Source organism: Rhinatrema bivittatum, chromosome 1 (assembly GCF_901001135.1).
Source record: "Rhinatrema bivittatum chromosome 1, aRhiBiv1.1, whole genome shotgun sequence".
Lineage (NCBI taxonomy): Eukaryota > Metazoa > Chordata > Amphibia > Gymnophiona > Rhinatrematidae > Rhinatrema > Rhinatrema bivittatum.
Window position 1 is genome coordinate 627,436,469 of NC_042615.1, and position 16,149 is coordinate 627,452,617.

General features: G+C 40.3%; 1 protein-coding gene across 8 annotated transcripts in view; it reads left to right on the plus strand.

Annotated features, from left to right (window-relative positions):
* Nucleotides 1-16,149, plus strand: part of PJA2 (praja ring finger ubiquitin ligase 2) — a 269,482-nt gene that overhangs the window by 28,488 nt on the left and 224,845 nt on the right. The window contains exon 1 of one of the 8 annotated variants that reach the window (XM_029572090.1): nt 7,059-7,079. The exons of the other annotated variants lie outside the window; for them this stretch is intronic. The gene's annotated coding sequence lies outside the window, so the exon portion shown is untranslated. Of the gene's footprint in view, nt 1-7,058; nt 7,080-16,149 lie in introns of those variants that run through there. 8 annotated transcript variants of the gene reach the window in all.

Sequence of the window (16,149 nt, forward strand, 5' to 3'; positions counted from 1 at the left end):
TACTGCCTACTTCAGGGGTTAAATCATCTGAAAACAAATACAAAGAAAATCATCGCTGACTTATAAAAAATATATCGAAAGCTCACATCAAACAGTTTCAAATCACATTAACATGCCATATTGACCCTCAGAAATGGCAACTAGCTTAAAAGCTATGCTCGGCTGTCACCTTAAGTGAAAGCTCTTACCAATCAGTTTTCGCTAAGGCTCACCATTTACCAATCATATTAAATGTCATCTACACGATCAATAGACTTAAAACATGGACATAGTGTACAAACCAATGGAAGCGTAAGTTCCAACTTCCATTCCGCTTTTCAATGTACCTTCAGTTCAATACATAGACCACTCTAATCTTTCTTCAAGTCCTGCAGTTATACAGTCTTCAAATGTATACCCATTGTTGCTCCCTTTGTATCAGTGTTGAAGCCAAATCAGTTCTGTGGGGGTCTCTCCGAACCTTTTTCAGTACAGCAAAAGTAAAATCTGAGAAGCAGTGCTGTGCAGATATACAATGAGAAACCAAAGGGGCTTCGATTCTCTGGTTTGCAATCGAACTCAGATTCATGACTGCTCTGGCCGAATTTGCCTTTGGAACCACTCGTTAGTGTCTCCAGTACTTTGCATTTAATATGGAAAACAATTATTTTGAGGAGACGCTACTGCACTCCCTATTAACTGTTATAAGCTCATCTGATTCCTCTGCAGGGCTCTACTACATATTCATCACTCCTACATAACTGGCCTTTACCGCTCATCCTTTGGGCTCCTGTCCCTCTCGACACAGCCCATGTGGCGAAACATGGTCTGAGTCGAGGGACCAAAAATCTGTTCTCTTCAAGCAACTGTGAATAAACATTGAATATGTTAAAATTAATTCTTTGATTGAGCTCTGTAAGACAAGGTTCCATAAACATAACCAGCTATACTACCTACTACTGTGGTCTGTACCTATTACTGTATACCACTCACAGTCTCCACTCCTCATTAGCTTCTTTTAAATCAAAAAATGAAACTAATCTTCTAATTTAATATTGGATGTCCAAATATGCAACATGTTGTGCTGTGTGTAAAAGTGAACTAAAATTTTTGTCACACCGATTTTAACCACTGGATGAATTCTTCAAACTTCTTCAGAGTACCTATGACTACTCCCTTCATCTGTTTATAGAAGACCCCATTGAACAAGAAGAAATGTTCTTTAAGAGCCAAACAGGCAAGAACATAAACAATGAGGGGAGTACCTGCTTACTCAAATCACGGTCATGCAGTGTCCCTTCAATAATGACTAACGCTTCATACATTGGCATATAGTGAAACTACATCTATAGTCGTTAAACTCAATGTGTCAAAGGGACCAGCATACTGTTGTAATATATTAATATTGGCGGTAGCCTTAATATTTGATGGTAATAGTGTCACAGCCGGATGCAAACATTTATCTGCAAAGATGATCAAGCTGAAACTATATAGGCCTTCTTGGTAGATTGTTCTAAGTCTTGGGAAACATGTATATAACTGGTGTTACGCCCCTCACCTCTGATCCAAGGCGACTCCAGCAGCATGCTGTTCCAAAACCTGAGATAGAAGTTCCTCCAGTTCTGGACTGCCTTTATGGGTCCCCTAGCTGGGTCTTCCTATGGTGCTGGCTGATGTCACATCCTCCAGGAGTATATAAGGAAGTCTCTTGCAACCAGCCAGCACCTCAGCAGCAGATCTCCTGGTGCCTTTATGTTCCAATGTATGTTGTTGTTCATGCTTTGTACCTTACTATGTTCCTTGTCATGGTTCCTTGCCTTGTCCCTTAGTCATCTGTGTTTTTTGTTATCCAGTTCCTTGCCTGTCTGCTCTTCTTCCAATTCCTGCTTGTTCTTTCATTGTTTGTCCTGTTTGTCTCTGGTGCACAGTCAATTCTGGCAGCATGGCTCTCAAACTGAGCTTTCAGGAGTCTGTGAAGAAAAGCTGTCACCTAGGTAACTCAGTCCTTTTCTCAGAGTCAAACCTCATTGAATATTTAGTTCCATAAGGCTCCAATATTGATCCAGATTGGATATTGCCGCCTCCTATAGACACAGGATTGTGGTGTGCATATGTTGTCATCTAGGTCCCAATTCATATTCTCATATGCTCATTAAAGTCCACCAGCAAAACAAGTATTAGAACAATATCCATTTCATAACTGGTACCGGGCTGGATACAAAGTTTCACCAAGGATATGTTCATGCTTCTGGCCCAAGGTTTTCCTCTCATTTTGGGAAGAGAGAATGACTATCTGATACGAAGAAACACAGTCTCCTCCTTTGTGTAAAAATTAGTTTTATATAAATTTGCCAGAAAAAAATCACATGGCTGCAAATTCCATGTCCGCATTGCTTTAGGCCTTCACCTTTTACTCAATCTGTGTGCATAGCAGTAGGCCACTCAGGACAACTGGAGTTTACCCTACAGACTGGAGTCAAGGTGCACCAGTTAACCATATCAAGAGCTCTGCAAGGAAGGGTGGCTAGAAAGAAGCCATTACTGAAGAAAAACCACATCAAAGTATGTCTGGAGTTTGCCAGAAAGCATCAGAGTAACCTAGCTAAATTGTGGGATAAAGTATGTGGTCAGATGAGACAAAAATGGAGGTTTTTGGTCAAAATGCTATATGAGGTACAAACCTAATACTGCCCATTCCTCAGCAAACACCATCCCAGCAGTAAAGTATGAGGGTGGCAGTATCATGTTGTGAGGATGCTTACCTTGGTGGGGACTGGTTATCTTGTTAAATTAAGGGACAGATGATGGTATAACATAAAGCGAGATACTGCAAGACAGCCTGCTTCAGTTTTGGAGAAAGTTTACCTTTTCAGCAGGACAGTAATTCCAAGCACAAGGCCAAAGCAACACAGGAGTGATTGAACAACAAAAAGGTGAATTCTGCAATGGCCAAGTCAAAGTCCAGATCTCAATCCAATCAAGAATCTATTGCACTATTTGAAAATTGTAGTCCATAAGTGTCATCCACCCAACCAACCTGAAATACCTGGAGAAAGAATGGGCAAAAATCACTCCCAAACAGTGTGCAAAACTGATAGAAACTTACCCCACAGACTTAAAGCAGTTATTGCAGCAGAAGGTGGTTCTTTCAAGTACTAGTCTGAAGAGGTTGAATACTTAGTGAAAGCAGCATTTTTATGTTTTTTATTTTACAAAAAAAAGCTGAGAAATAATGAATTGTGACTGAAAATTGGTTTGCAATAAACATACTGTCTGGAACAATCTGTGTAGGTGTTACTTATAATCCATCCAAATTTGCTGACTTTTTAGGGGATCAAATACTTTTGCAAGCCACTGTACCCTTTCACACTAACTCTTGAAAGGTATGAATTACTGAATCCATAGATACTGGTGGAACCCATTTTGATGGAAACACAAAAGAATCATCCGTAGAAGTTACAACCGAAGATCCAAAAAACAACTTGAGACACATAGGGATCCACAAAACTGTGAATGCTTGCCTCAACCTGAAAGAAATCGATTTTATTGGTAGGCACAAACAATAGTCCCTTTCCCAAGACACTTAAATGTTGCACTGTCAGCCTCTTTGTAGATTAGATTTATCAACGCTGATTGAGGAAAGATTGGGAATGTTTTTGTTAATCGTGAATCCTTGAACTCTCCTCAGGAAGTCTCTCTCTCATTGGTCTGAATCCTGTTGTATTTCTGGATTGAAAATGTACCTGTCGATTTCCCTAAAAACATGTTACCTCTGAAGATCTCTCTTGGTTATCGCTCGATCCCTCAAATAAAGAAGATGCCTAATCAAAAGGGATCATATGTGTCCAATTTCATCGCATCATTACATCCAGGGGTAAACTTTGGACTGATGAAGACTGATCGCATATAGGGGAGAAAGACTGATACTTAACGCATATTAGCTCTCTGCTTCAACGGCAGGGGGAATGAAGAAAAGTGGATCTATATACAGACAACCAACAAGGACTGACTTACATAGTCTGGGTAAACAAATACGCATGGGTGTAGCTTGCTTACTGCGGCGGTTACTACTTACTCCTAACTAATTAAGCTAGGTATTTCACTTAGATGCTGTTCCAACACTGCTCTCTACATTAATGGTGGGGGTGGAAGGGAAATAGAACCAAAAGGTTACTAAGAGCCAAGAGTAACAGATAAGTATGAGAAAAAAAAAGTGCAAAACTTGCTGGGCAGACTGGATGGGCCGTTTTGGTCTTCTTCTGCTGTCATTTCTATGTTTCTATGAAACTAATTGAATTGTTCAACTGCAACCATCTAAGAAATGCTAACTTCATTTCTTAATGTTTCTGAAAGTTGAAATTGGTAGCTGAAAGCATTTGGAGATTTTAATTTTTATTTTTTTTTTAAAATAGCCTTCCCCTGGTTTCAAAGATTGACTTGTCTTTTTTTCAAATGCTCAGACAGCTGCATAGAGGAGTCCATTGGTATTGAAAGTAGACTGAACAACAGTTACAATCGGAGAGGTTGGAGGGGTCAGAGGTTTTATTTAACCATAGAATTTTCTTCTGACTAATTGAAGACCTATGAGTCAACATTTTGGGCCTTATTAACTTTTTAAAACAAGTAGTAATGATTCACCTGACAGGGTGTTCAAACTTTTGCACAGACCGTATTCTTTTTTGTTTTTTTTTTTTATCTGTTAAAATTAGCAAATACTAATTATGAATTAAAAATTGGAGCAAAATGTCATGTTTAACTTTGTAACAAATTGAGGCAACAAACAATTTAGTGATTTTATTGCAATGCACATTTAAGTGTCTTTATATACAAAAACATGTAATCACCTGAGACATTACATTATATCTTAAATTTATGCATGATATATCAGTCTCTAAAAATATCACATTTCACACTTGTACATGAAAACCACATACCCACCATACACATTGTTTCAATACACATACAGTTCATACCAAAATATAAAATTTTTATTTAAATTTTGTAAACTTTTTTCTTTTTATGAAATACCACATTTAATCAAATGATGGTAATCCCCATTTGATTAACTGTATTTCATAAAAAGAAAAGACAAGCTTGTTCACACATTTTTGACATTGCATTGATACATACCAGCTATTTATAGGTTGTGTGACTCATGTATGAGTGTGTGAATTGTGATGTTTCAGGGATTGATATAATCATAATTGTTTAACTTTAAGGTATAATGTAATGCATGGCTCAGGTGATTGTTTATTTGTATATAAAGATATTGTTAAATGTGTATGGTAATAAAATTGCTAAATTTTGTTCCCTTTCTCATTTTGTTATTGTAATATCTTAAGGGATTATGTTTGTATATCTTCTACTATTGTAGAAGGCGGTGAACATGTATATAAAGATATACATGTTCACCGCCTTCATTGTATAAAAATGTCTCATACATATTCATTATGGAGATCTTAAAAACTAGGCCTGTTTGTGGCTCTTGAGTATTGTAGTTGGCCACTCCTCATCTGTGTTATTCCACAAAGAAGCAAATTAAGCAGCTTAGGTGGGTTTTGTATGATCTATCTGCCTTATTAGTCTCTCTCTTTCTGAATAAGTGTAGCTTTAAATGTCTTCCATAAATTCAATCTTATTTTTTTGAGCATGCAATTTGGCTTTGATTTTGAAAACTCTCATAGCTAGATAAGAAGCTGAATGCTTGGCTCTGTTCGTTCTACAGTTTTATTTCTCGTGTTTCTGGAATATTCTACTTTGGGTTGTTTCAGTTGAAGACGTTTATATTTTTTTTAAACGCCTGTTTAATTATGCACCTTTCTGTATATTTTAGCAACACTGCTGATTATTAAAGAATTCCAATTTTTACTTTTTGGAGCTCCGTCGTCAGTGTCAGATTATTCTCTTATTAGGAACAAAAGGACAATATTTAACATTAAAGTAATCTAGAAAAGATACATTGATATTAAACCCTTTGTAAACATGCAGACTCTCAGATATCAAGTATGATGTAAAGCAAATTGCAATGTACAGTAAAATATCTTGATAAAATAACTAGTTTGTTATTGCAAGAATACCCAGAATTATGATTTATGATGTTGCCATATAAATTGCACCTGCTTGGCACCTGTTCAAAGCATAGTCTCAATTTATTTTACATCAGCAGGCCTGATGTAGAAAAAGCAGTACATTTTCTCATCAGAGGAAAAGTATACAGAGAGTCTGGAACCAAGCCACCGGTCAATGTTCATCCCTTAAAACACTTTTGCAAATGGAGCATTTTGCTGCACAAAACCTTAATATTTGGCAAACAGGTGAAATACTACATAAACTGCTGCCAAGTCTGAAATTATTGAAATTGAAAATTAGCCCTTTGCTTTTATGTATACAAATATTTATATCTCTCTTCCCAACAGACGTGTCATATTAGTGCTTATATAGAATCTTTCTTCTAAAGCAGATATTGCACAGTTTCCACATGAATACTTAAGTAAATTGCAAGCACCCGCCTGTTGGGTAGATGGACTAATGTCATTTTTCTTGTAATTAGAATGAGTTGCTATAACTGACCTAGGATTGGTATCCAGTAAGTATATTAGGAATCTACAGTCTTTGTTTTGGGTGGTTTTAATGACCTATCTTCTCATTTGCCATTGTGATAGTTTATGAAGAATATGCAAAGTCATATGTAGTAAGCATTTTCTCCCACATACACAAAACCTTTTGTGACTCTTTCTAACTTTTTTTCTACTTTTATGTTTATGATGCTGTTACTTTTTGTGAAAAGCTGTTTGACGACATCTAGTAATATAGAATTAATTTGGACTAATAATTCAGTATGTAACATTGTATATTTGTCTCCTTTTTTCAGTCAACCCTACAGCCTGATGTTTTTTTTAGATTGCTTTCCTCTTTCTGAGCTTGATATATTGAATTGTAATTGATGTGAAATACTCATCATAAATTTTACTCTTAGCTCCCCTGACAGTTCTTGTGGAATTCCTGGGAAGCTTGCCTCAATGCTGTGGGTTATTTGATCTTAAGTTCTGCTATCAAGAAGCAAACTTGCAGCTTTCATATTCTCTGACTGAAATGTTTAGGTATGGGATTTTGAGTATATTCTAAATTCTTTCTTTAATTTTGAAACAACAAAGAACCAGAGTTAAGTAGTACTTTTACCTTATAGCTGAGACAGAGAAAACTGGACATGACTTATATTGCCCACCAAATATTTATTATGATCCTATGTTACAGTAATTTTATGGCACCTGTTTAATTGTTAGAATTCTAGACACTTTATACAACATATAGTTATGTGCCTTATTGTGAACCGTTGTGATGGCACCCGCTTAACACGGTATAGAAAAGTTTTTAAAATAAATAAAATAAAATCTTTCTAGCCAGATTGAAAATCCTAAGCTGATGATAATATGAGTATTTAACTGAAGCAACAACTAGGGGCCAAAAATAACCTTGAGGCACATGTCAGTAAAAATAAATATGAAAATGCAAAATATATTACTAATGGGGTTAGTTTTCAGCAGAGACTGAGTACCTGACCTAGGCAGCCCAAGTTTGGGATACTTAAGTTTAGGATAATTTTCAGCCAAACCTAGGTGGCTAGGGTTTGTGACTGAAAATTCATCTAATTTTAGATAGCCCAAAAGCTAGGCCTCCTATATTTAGGCCTGCTATTTTCATGCCTAGGTTTGGGTGAAATTAGGTGCCTAGCATTAAAAGTCAGTGCTAGATGCTTATCTTCCCTCTCCCAACCTGTCTCTGTCTCTGGTACCTCCCAATTTTTAAGCAGCTGAATTGAGCATCCTGTTTTGGTTAAATTTTCAGCCAGTCTGATCTAGTCAGCTAACTTTGTAGTTGTGTAGCTAGATCCTTTTGAAAATTAACCTTATTATCCTTCGTTTAGTCCAGTGTTTCCCAACGCTCGTCTAGAGGCACATCTAACCAGTCGGGTTTTCAGAATATGCAGTGAATATGCTTATGAGTATTTGTATACCTTGGGTCTCCAAGTTTACAAACCTATCTATTCATTATGGATATCCTGAAAACCCGACTGGTTATATGTAATTCTAGGAGAGTGTTGAGAAACATTGATTTAGTCATTGTAATGCTTTGCCCTCTTTTTTTTTTTTTTTTTAATACAAAACAGTGGCATGAATACCCCAAATCAAGTGGGAGAAGAAAAATAGCACGAACCATGTCATGAACACCCCAAAGGCACTATGTGAGGTGCAAAGTGGCACAAAATCCCATACCACACGCTGAACAAAAATACATGCAATAACTGGAGAATTACGTTAGAAATTGTTCTTCAAACACCAAGCTCTCTGCAAACAAAGAACCATTTATCTAATTGTACAGTTATTGACATAATCTAATTACCTGTAAAGTTTTGGCATTAAACTTGGATCTTTGGGCTAAGTCCCAGCCACAAAGTTAACCTACTAATCGTCATCTGCCAAAAATTTCGCAGTGAAAATTTATTTTAGAAATTTTTGTGTGCAATTTGACTTTATTTAAAAATACCTTTTTAAGAATATCAATGCAATATACATTTTTATTTAAACTTTCCTGTGAATATGAAATTTGTGCAGGAGAGTTTCAAAGCCTTTAAAAAGAGTGATTTCATAGCTTTGACAAACCACTCAAACATTTTTTTTGTCAGTTACAGAAACAATCACCCAATTGGGTTAAAATACTTGGCTTCTCACATTTCAGGTTGTAAACTGTTTTCAAAAATATGTTCACATACAGGTAGATTTTAATTTGGCCCCGCACATAAATCCTGGGCCTTAAGTGTGCCGGGCCTATTTTCAAATGGGCCCGGCCACGTGCGTAAACCCTGGTATGCGATTAAGTGCAGGGGCCTGTAAAGGGGGCGGTCCGGGGGGGGAGGGGTGGGACTGGAGGTGGCTGGTATAGCGTCCATTTGTTGCTGTGCTGGGGAAGTGTGTGCCGGCAGTCAGCCGATGTGCGCAAGTTGCTTCCACTTTAAAAAAAAAAAAAAAAAAAAAAGCAGGTATGTTAGATTTAGGGGGTGGGGAAGGGAGGTTAGATAGGGGTGGGAGGGAACTGGGGAAGACTGGGAAGTGTTGCCACGTGAAATCTGCAGAATTCTACCCCCCCCCCCCTTGTGCATGCTGCTCGCGGATTAAAAAATCTGGCACGCATGTGCGTGCGGCCCAATGATTTTATAACACGTGCACATGTTATAAAATCGGCGCATACACATGGATGTGTGCGCTTCTTTAAAAATCTACCCCATAGAGTCCCATGCTTCAGATGACCTGTGGTAAGGTTGTTACATAGTAACTTCCTTATCCTGTTACACTAGTCCAGACTAATGGGTTATTTCAGTCTACTAGCAGATGGATATGGAGGACACCCCCTTTTTCAGTGACATCATCACTTGGTATATAGGCTGGTGCTGCAACAGTAATAGCCAGCATTTCTCTATCTCCAGCAGATGGTGGACACATGCTTGACTGATGCAGTAGAATTTCTTGGTTTCCAGTCCCTGGTGGAGCTTGCTTTCAGGGCAATAGCTTGTGTGCTGTTTCCCCTGATGGAGCAGGATCTTGGCTCCTAGGCAATACTTTTTAATGATTATTTCCCTAGTTCAGTAGGCCTGGATTCAAACTCCCAAGGTTCTCTATGGAGCCTGGTTGAGCAAAGCCCTGGATCATGACTCCCGGGTTCCCTTCAGGGCTGAGCAAAAACCTGAATTGTGACTATCAGGTTTTCTTTTGGGCCTGGTTGAGCAGTGGCCTGCCTCATGACTCCTGGGTTCCCTTTTGGGTCTGCTTTAGCAGTGTCTGCTAAGTGGCTGAGGACACTGTGTGCAGCTCCCAAGTCCCCGATTGAGACCAGTGGTCTGGTAGGGGAAGCCTTTGTCCATTTCCCATCTGTCTGAAGTTTGTAAGTGTGGGCTCTCCACCTTCTCCCTTGAGGGGTGGGGTGGGGGGGTTTGGGGGTTGTACAGTCTTGTTGTTCTTGAGCATGTTGGCGACGAGGGTGAAGAGTCACGCCCTTGTCGCTCATCTTGTCAGTTATAGGCTTGTAAACTCAATAAAAAACTTTTCATACTAAAAAAAAAAAACAAACAAAAAAAAAAAAAAAACGCACTCTCCCTGCCCCGACCCCCCCCCCCCCCCCAAAGCAATTTGGGTAGGCAACTGGTTACAGTGATTCCTCATCCCATCAGGCCAGTAGTTCTGGTCATGGGATAGGATGGGTGGTCCCTAGAGATAGCCACTGTTTTTCTTCCAATGCCTTAAAGGTATTTTCCTGTGTGTTAGCCTTCAAGAGTGGGTGATAAAGCAAGGGTTCACAAAATTTTAACTTTGACCCTATTTTAGCATTGAAAATTCACATTACCCCAGAAGGTGACTAAAACAGCTGTGTGGTTCCTCTCTACTCTTGTGCTCACCGTACTGCAACTGATCCTCTCTCAATCTTCACCCCCTTCAGAGAATCTTCTCCTCTTTTAATCACTTCCTCCCAGCAGACCACCTCTCGCCTTCTCAACTGATTCCTTCTTGGATTCCATAGCTCCTGTCAATTCCCTAGATTACCCCCTCTCTCACCCCTTCAGTCCTTTTCACATCCCCCCAGCTAATCCTTTCACCCCCAAGCCCTTCTTATAACCCCCAACTGATTCTTTTTCCTCCCTCTCATACAGTCTCCATTCCCTCTATCATCTCCCAACCTCACTTCCTCCTCTCCAACCATTGTCTCACAATCCCCCAGCAGATCCCTTCTCACCCTTCAGCTCCTCTTACATCTCCCAGTCAGTCAATCTTCTTTCATCCCTCTTCTCTCACCCCTGTAATCAATCCCTTGCCATCTGATTATGTGGAGCCAAAGGAGGCTTGACAAGCCCAAAGCAGGTGAACAAACCCAAAGTTCCATAGTCTCTACAGCCCCTCCATCATAGGACTATTCCATGAGAAAACAGGTCACAAAGCCATTCATGCTTAGGGCAGTGGTATTGGAGCCACAGATGGAAGGACTATTGGGTGGCTCTGCCTGATTTTGTGGTCAATAAGTAGTTTAGCGATGAGGGCTATCAGCAAGATCCTAGGACACTTTCTCCCAATAATAAAAGGTAGAGCAGTCAGGATCTTGTCAGATAATGCCACAGCAGTGGCATATTTAAAGGAGAAAAGAGGCACCCGCAGCCCCTAGCTGGCGGAGGAATCAGGCCTACTCTTCTCATGGACAGAGCAAAATGTGCTTCACCTTTCAGTAGCTCTCATTGCAGGAAGCGAGAATATCCAAGTAGACTTTCTCACCATAAACAGGCTAGACCCAGGAGAGTGGGAGCTCAGTCAGGAAGATTTCCAGCAGATAGTGAACTGATGGAACCCTCCTTTCATGGACTTGATGGTGACCCAGGCAAATGCCCAAACAAGCAGTTTTTCAGTATTAGGAAAGAAAGAGGATCCAGTGGAATAGATGTTCTAATCAAACCTTAGCCAAAGGATACCCTATCCTACATCTTTCCTCCCTGGCCTCTTATTGGCAGAGTGATAGAGGATCAACCCCGATAGCCTTTGATTGGTCTAGGCAACTATTGTATGCAGACCTAATGAGGATCCTGGATGCCCCCCCCCCCCCCCATGTCTTCCTAGGGGACATGGGCTACTATGGCAAGGCCCAGAACTGATGGAAAATCCCTCCTGGTTATACATATCCTGGCGGTGGATAGGGCACAGCTATGTAGGAAATCATATACATATGTTAAAGGTACAAAAGATTTCTTACTTCCCTAGACTACATCCAAAACTTGCACCTGTTTGAGGATTCTCTTGCAAACTTAAGACATTGCCTTGGAAGGCAGATGTTGCATGTATCTCGAGCTTCCTTTAGAAAGGGCCTAGCTCTCAATTCTCTGAAGGTACAAATAGCAGTCATATCATGTTACAGGGTGATGGTTAAAAGTTTGCAGGTAGCTGCACATCCAGATATAGTTCACAATTTACAAGGGGCAAAGCGCATCCACCCTCCATTTTTAATCCATTTGTCCCTCAGTGGGAACTTAAACTGATCCTTAAAACCCTGGTGGACTCTTCTTTCAAACTGATAAGAGGCATCCCTGAAGGATCTCTCCATTTTGGAATTACAGATCTTTTTCATGTAGTGACTCCATTTGATGTTTTCTCCAGATGTAGTCACCTTTCAACCCTTTCAGTCTTTCCTGCCCAAGATATCATCTCCCTTTCACTTAAATTAGTCCAGCTCCCTCTCAGCCTTTAGAGGCAGTGAGGATTGGAAGAATGACAGGAGGCTCTGCCTTCTAGACATATGACTCATACTATTAAGATATCTGAAGGTTACTAACTCCTTCTGGAAAACAGGCAGACTGTTCATGTTGTATGGAGGCTCTAGAAAAGGAGAAGCAACCTCCAAAAGGTCATACTGGCCAGGTAGCTCAAGAAAGCAATCTAGTTAGCCTATTTACTCAATAGATGATAGGGCCCTGCAGTGCTCCATGCACATTCCATAAGGGCATAGGCATCATTGGTATCCCCAAAAGGAATTTGTAATGTAGCCATTTGGTCATCCTTTATTGCTTTATAAGATCCTACAGGCTAGAGGTGAAGGCCAAGGCAGATTCTGCCTTTCGGGTAGGAGTTCTCAAAGCAGCCCTGTCTTCCTACCATGATGCAGTGACCCTTGCACCAGAGCAGTCGGCTCCCCCTCCGCAGTGGCAATTACAGTAATTGTAGCACTGGATGGCCACTTCACTGCCCTTTCCCAGCAAATAGAAGGGCTGAATAACAAGTTTACCACCTACAGCCAGTGTATCCAGGAGACTGAACAAAGGGTCTCTGATTTAGAAGACAAAGTGCTGCATCTAGAAGCTGAACTGCAGGGCCTGCACAAAAGCCACACTCTCTTCTGCTTGAAAAAAACTGGTGACCTGGAGAATCATTCCTGGAGGAATAATCTTCTGTGGACCGCCTCCATCCTGTCTCTGTCCTTTTTGAGGTATGGTCTCAAGAACTGAATACAGTACTCCAGGTGAGGCCTCACCAAGGACCTGTGCAAGGGGATTATTACCTCCTTTTTCTTACTGGTTATTCCCCTCTCTGTGCAGCCCAGCATTCTTCTGGCTTTAGCTATCACCTTGTCACGTTGCTTTGCCGTCTTCAGATTGCTAGTCACTATCACCCCTCTTGCTCCATGCACAACAGCCCTTCACCCCCCATCACATACAGCTCTTTTGGATTACCTCACCCCAGATGCATGACTTTGCATTTTTGAAATTGAATCCCAGCTGCCATATCTTCGACCACTCTTCTAGCTTCCTTAAATCCCATCTCATTCTCTCTACTCCTTCCGGCATGTCCACTCTGTTACAGGTATTAGTGTCAACCGCAAATAGACAAACTTTACCTTCTATCCCTTCTGCAATGTCAAACCGAACCAATCCCAACACCGATCCTTGTAGCACTCCGCTTAACACTGTTCTCTCTTCAGAGAAGGTTCCATTTACCATCACATGCTGGCTTCTATCTGTTAACCAGTTTGTAATCCATACCACCACCTTGGTGCTCACTCCCAAGGTTCTCAGGGCCCTCTTTGGTTGTTGTCAGGCCTTTGAATGTTTTATAGGCTGAGACAAAGTGCTTAAATTTCATGCAGTTGAGTTTCAGGAGCCAATGTAAGGTTTTTACAACAGGGGCTATATGGTCATATTAGTTTGCTTTTGCTACCATGCAGGCCTCAGTGTTTTGTATGCAATATAAATCAATTGTCTTGTACAAGTACTTGGATCTGGGCTTTGGTGACGTTGAGTCCAGAATAAAACTTAGACTCTGTACTTGAGAGCTGAAGGATATGGTTGTTACAGCAAAGGTCACTTTTGGGAGGTGGTAGTTGGGTTCTTTATTCACAATCCAAAACATCTGTCTTTTTTGGGTTTAGGCTCAGTTTGTTTTGGTGTAGCCAGTTGGCAGTTTTCATTTAGCAGTTGTTGAGGTTGTCAATGGTTAGGGCTTGGTTTGTGTTGCACGGGATCAGTACTATATATCTGTTTGGCATAGGAGGAGCAATTGATTTGTCAGTCTCTGAGTTTTCCAAAGGGTGCCACATAAATGTTTAGTAGTGTAGGTGATAAGATGGAGCCTTGTGGCACCCTGGAAAGAGATGTCATAGGATTTAGAGAGAGCTGCTCCCAATGTTTAAAGCTTGAGTGAAGTTATATAGAAAGGATGTGAACCAGGCTGGGTCTGCCACTCCTAGTTCACTCAATCTAATGATGAGGATTTTGTGATCTGTTGTGTCAGAGGCTTCTGGGAGATCCAAGAGAATTAATATTGCTAACTGTCCATAATCCTGGCACAGCCAGAGTTCATCCATCAGACTGATTCGTATGGTTTCGTTAATGTGCCATGATTGGAAACCAGATTGGTTGGGTCCAAGGCACTGGCAACTAGCAAATGATTCAAGAGTTGCAATAGCACTGCCTTCTCTATGATCTTGTTTAGGAAGATTTGAGACAGGGCCGTAGTAGTTTTGGTCACTTGGGTCTATGTTTAGTTTCTTCAGAGGGTCTATTGTTGCTCTTTTTAGGAAGTTTGGTCTCTGCTACAGATCCGTTGGTGATGGTCTGGATATGGTGGAGTAGTCCTGATTTGGCTTGTTTGGTTAGCCAAGATGGGCAAGGGTCTTTACAACAGATTGTTGGATTAAATGTGGTGAACAAAGCATTCATCTCTTTTTCTAGTAGTGTGGTGAAGTTTGTTGGAGAGTCACCCAGTTGAAATAAATCTATCAAATTTGTTTGACACAATCTGCCTCTATTAAAACCAGGCTGCTTGGAATCCTACAAACAAGGATGTAATCCTGCTACTAACAAGTCTGGTGAGGTCTCTGTCTATCAAAATCCATCTCATGTTTGTGGTCAAAGTATCTTCTCCTTTCAGAGTCCAATACTGTGGAAGACACCATACTGTTCCCGGGCTGCCTTCCTTCCTGGAATTAAGGATAGGAAGGCAGGAGGAGCGAGGGAAGCAAGAATGAGTTGGCATGATGGGATTTGGAAGCAACATTCTGACTTTTACCGCCTCTGGCCTTGAGTAATACAAACTCACTACCATTAGCTTAACTGCCCCAGCAGCTGCCCACTGCGATTTATATTCATGGCCAAATTCTGCTAGTACTCTCCCCCTGCCAATATGGTGCTGCTTTGCTGCGTGATGTTATGGCTCATGAGGTCTTAGAGACCTTACTTTGCTGCCGCATGCCTGACCCTACTGCAGTGCAAAACAAACTCTGCAAACTTAAAACCTCCCATTCCTGGGCTCCAAATCAGAGGCAGATAGACTCACTTTCTGATGTCTCTTCAGCCTCTGTGGGACCCATTTTGCCAGTCTCTCCCTTTCTTCCTAGCCCTATTTCTACCACGTTGCTGGCACAAGCCAAAGGGATCCTGTTAATGGGGATATACACTTCCTTACTAATTGTGAGTTAAAATGTTCACACTATACCTGAACCTTTCTTTTGCTACCCTTGCCATCTCCCAGCAGCCTGTAAAAAATAAATAAATAATAATAATAAAAAAAAAAGATATGCAAGGTGGGGGTGGTAAGGGGAGAAGCTAGAGGGAGGGATAAGATGCTAGGGAAGAATGGAGAATGAAAAAGTTAAAGCAAAGTAAGCAAAAGAAAATTATTTTAAAAAGTAAAAAAAAAACACTCTATAATGCAAACTTTTTTCCTGGTTCTGATTTATGAAGTAATCTTACATTTGTGGCTTTCTTATATTTGGGACAATCTGGTATATATTTTAATGTGTATATTTGTAGTTTAGTGAGTTCCAGTATGGTAGTATGGAAAACTGAAATCCCTGCAGGTTATGGTATCTTTCATTGGACCAACATTAGAAAAGACAAAAAATGAACACAAGCTTTCGAGTCAAGGAACCTGTATATTCTTGAAAGTTTATATACATCAGCATCTTTGATTTTGGTCCACAGGTATGACAACATGCAAAGAATCTAATTATTCCGTTCTTTTATAATGTTTGCACATATTAGTTTAATGCACCTATTTAGTGCATTTTTTTGACACAGTTCACTTGTGCCCTCAAATAGTAAAGTTTTTGCTAGTCTTTTAAAGTATGGTGTATTACATGTAATTATCA